General features: G+C 39.5%; 1 protein-coding gene across 2 annotated transcripts in view; it reads left to right on the top strand.

Annotated features, from left to right (window-relative positions):
- Positions 1-578: 578 nt before the first annotated feature.
- The window catches only part of pik3r2 (phosphoinositide-3-kinase, regulatory subunit 2 (beta)), a 33,173-nt gene continuing 29,905 nt past the window's right edge, over positions 579-3,846 (top strand). The window contains exon 1 of one of the 2 annotated variants that reach the window (XM_084118913.1): positions 579-942. The gene's annotated coding sequence lies outside the window, so the exon portion shown is untranslated. The remainder of the gene's footprint in view (positions 943-3,846) is intronic. The other variant, XM_084118914.1, reaches the window with a different exon arrangement.

Genomic DNA, 3,846 nt, shown 5'->3' with positions numbered 1-3,846 from the left:
TTTCAGTGTCAGTGCTTTTCCTGTTGTGACTGTGAATAGGTTTTCTACTAAAGTGTTACTGGCCTCTGGTATATCTATTGCCTCAAGGATTGATCAAAATACTCTACTGTTTAAAAGTTTGGGGTCTGTAAAAAGTTCCTTATTCTCACCAAGCTGCATTTGGTCGAAAATAAAGCACAAAGTTATATTGTGAAATATTTTTGCAGTTTAAGTAACTTTTAAAATATTTTCTAAACTGTTTTCAGGATTCTTTAATGAAGAGTTAAAAATACAAATAAATTAGAAATTGATTTTTTTTTTTTTACACAATTTAATGCATCCTTGCTAACTAAAATTATTTATTTTAAAACAAAATTACTGACCCCAAACTTTTCAATGTTTGAATACATTTTATGTATTGCTTGCTGAGTTACATAAATCAGAATGTTTTAATGCTGCTTTTGAAATGTCTCAGTAGTAACGATAACAAAACTAGTGGCCATTTCGAAGAATAGCGTAATTTGAGATGTTTTTTTATTTATTTTTATCACTAGTACATCTACATTTTTTTTCTGAACGTTTTTTTTGTTTGTTTTTTTACACTAACGTTACCTTGCCTAACCACAGCAGGATGGCGCAATAGGGAGCGCAAGAATGTGGAACGCTTCATGTGTTAAACGAGATTTACTCTTTCGGACGTTTTCGGCTTATTCCGCTATTTTCCGTCGAGCTTTCATTAGTTCTCACGCAGTCCTGCCCCGTTTTGTGCTGTGCTGGAAAATGGCAGTTCGGCAAGTTGAAAAGATACGTGCGGAATGAAAAGGAAAATGATATCAATCCTGTACTCTGCTGGGGGAGTGGATGGAAGTTAAAAACGTAAGTCCATCCGAGTGTTAAAGATCGCACATTTAATTCGCACGCGCGAAAGAAAACCGTCAAAGCCTTTGCAACGACTTGCCACGGGTAAGTTTTCCCAAGTTTTGCACATTGCGTTGCTGTAGTCTACTAAACTGAAAGGCTAGCTAGCAGTTTCCAAATGTGGGGAAATGGTGGAAAAGACACGAAGTGTGCTTCTACAATATAGAATATGTGGAGTGTCTGCTTCTAACGATAAGCCAACGTTGTATTTCTTTGCAAAATTTCGGGATAGCCGTTTGCTAAAATCTCGGATTTAGTGGGCGACAGAAATGTGCAAACCGATATGCGTTAGGTTTGCAAGATGCACATGCATGTTCGCCTTGTCTGTTCAAGGCAGCACAGTTAACATTAACAGCCTGCAAGAGCTTCAGCGCGTGACAATGACTGAGCCTTAATAGTGCTCGAGCAGTTTCTGAAAGTATTTATTCCACAAACTGAACTTTTATAGCAAATTTAGACGGTTCTGAATTTGAAGTGTCCATTTTTTTTAGACACTGCTTATATTCGACGCTTATATTCCACAACAGCAGTTAGTTCTAGCTAATGGTGGTAGTGTTTTTTTATTATTATTTATTATTAGCACGGGGATTTTTTTCACAGTTTGTCTCAGAGCGAGTTTCTCTCAGGATTGTGCGAAATGAAGTGAGAAATGAAAACACGGAGTGGAGCTGGAGCTGGATCCGGGAGGGTAAAGCTCTGCCGCTCTGTTCCACTGGGGTTGAGTCTGTGCGTCGCGTCAGACTTTACGATTCTGGCCACGATTTGGCCGTCTGAGACAAATCTTAAGATTCCTCTGCTTTTAAGCCGGGTGCACACTCTGCGATTTATAATAGTCCTTTACAATTGTTGCTTGTCAGACTGTACGAACAAGATCCTCACCTTAAGCCATGTCACACTGTAAGATCTCAGTTGTCATTAATTTCAGACTGTATGACAGTCAAGACGCATTAAAAACGGACGCACGCAAAAAAAGTTTTCCGGAGTTTTACATCATCAATCAATGACACGTTCGGTGATGTCAGCTGCATTTACACGCGGGATTGAAATGGTGGCTACAAATAAATCTCTAACGTTTATTTTGGTCATAATTGTCTTGAAAAATGAAGACAATTTGACGGTCGTCGTAGAAGTCACACTGCAGGACTGTGAGCCAAATCTTCTGTTCTGACACTGCCAGAATTTCGTCAGACGTAAAATTTGATCGCAATCGTCATTAATCGGCTGTCGGTGAACACGCCAAACTAACGATCAAAAATTGTCTCAGACGGCCAAATCGTGGCCAAAATCGCACAGTGTGCACCCGGCTTTAGGCTAAAATCTGTAGTCTTTGATCGATAGTGTGACATGTTCGCCGACAGCCGGTTAATGACCATTGCGATCAAATTTTACCTTATTTGGGGCCACAGTCCTGCAGTGTGGCTTCTATGAAAATCCAAAACCAATATGACCGGTTCACACAGATGTGGGCAGTGGATGGGGAAAAACCGCAAGGTCTCGAGACACGTGCACATCTTTTAAAGTTTAACTTATTTTAACTTGAGCGCCGCATTTTTAGAACGGCGTATCATACGCAAGACGCGAGAACTTTCAGAATGCTGCAAGCGCACCGCAGGTCATGTGACAAGAACCAGCTTCACACCACAAATGACAGCAAGCTTGCATTAATTTTTGAGTGCAACGCCCACATGGATAGGACCAAGCCCCACCCTACTTTTTTTTTTTTTCTTTGTCAATAATCCGTTGCACTCAAATGGACGTCACAATAAGAAAGAAAATATTTAGGTTACTCTTAAATAACTTGTCAAATATCCTTAAAATAGCATAAAACATTTCTAGATATTTTTCAATGCGAATTAAAATTATAGGTGCAAACATTTTAATACTTAATGACAATACAACAATAAGAAATGTGAGGTAGCAATCATTTTCCCTCTCATCCACCATTAATGGGACGGGAGTGTGTAGTCCCATCCCAAACTTACACCATTGCTTGAGCCAATGTTACTGCATCGGGCTGGTCAGGATGCTCACACAAAGAGAGCAATGTTTTGAAAGCACCACCGTGTTTACACTTTTCGTAGGAATGAACATGCAAATGGCTTACTTCAAATTCACTGCACATTAACTTGAGAAAGTATTGTAAAATAAAGGCACACTTCAACTTTAATTAGCAACGTTGTCCTTATCCTATCCTGTCCTATATCCAGAGGGTTTGTTCCGCATGCCGTTCCTTCAGTCCTGCACACTCCAAGCTTTAAAAGGACATATTGTTTGGAGAACACTGTCTGTCACCAGACTCATGGGCATTAGTCAAGGTACTTCGGCCAATGAAACGAAAGGAAAAAAATATTGCATAAGCTTTTCATACCCAGACAATCTCATCGTTTTCCTTCTCGACACACATTTGCAAAAAAACCAGACTGTCCTAATTTCTATATCTTACACGCGTCCCATGGATAGATTAAACTCCTACCTCGGTAGCCTGAGGCTGAAGACATGCACGTCACGATAGAGAATCCTTATACTGTTTTCTCACTTGAACTCCAAACAGAATCCAGTCCTCTGCGTTTTCCTTGCGTTTTAAAAATCCTAATGATCCTAATAATTTGCCATAGTCCTGATTAGACAACCCTCATTCAACATTTTTTGTTTGATTTTGCATAGCTTGTCTCATTCAAAATACTCATAAGCCTGCCATACAGGCTTAAACGTATTCCTGTTAATGGCAAAAAAGTGATCCACCGAAGAAAAGCAGTATAGTTTAAGGGTTTTTGGGTTTGATCACTGCCTAGATACATTTTCTAATATTAGAACGTTTGCTTGATTTGCCCCAGCTTCTCTGGTGATTCTTGAGCACATGGCCATATGCTGCCCAATAGGAATGCAGGATTACCTTTTCCCTTCTGTAGCAACAGTGAGTTTCCTGGCTCAATTCATTAATTATTTTGT

This window comes from Abramis brama (assembly GCF_963993115.1).
Source record: "Abramis brama genome assembly, chromosome: 7".
Lineage (NCBI taxonomy): Eukaryota > Metazoa > Chordata > Actinopteri > Cypriniformes > Leuciscidae > Abramis > Abramis brama.
This window is presented reverse-complemented; position numbering and strand designations above follow the sequence as displayed.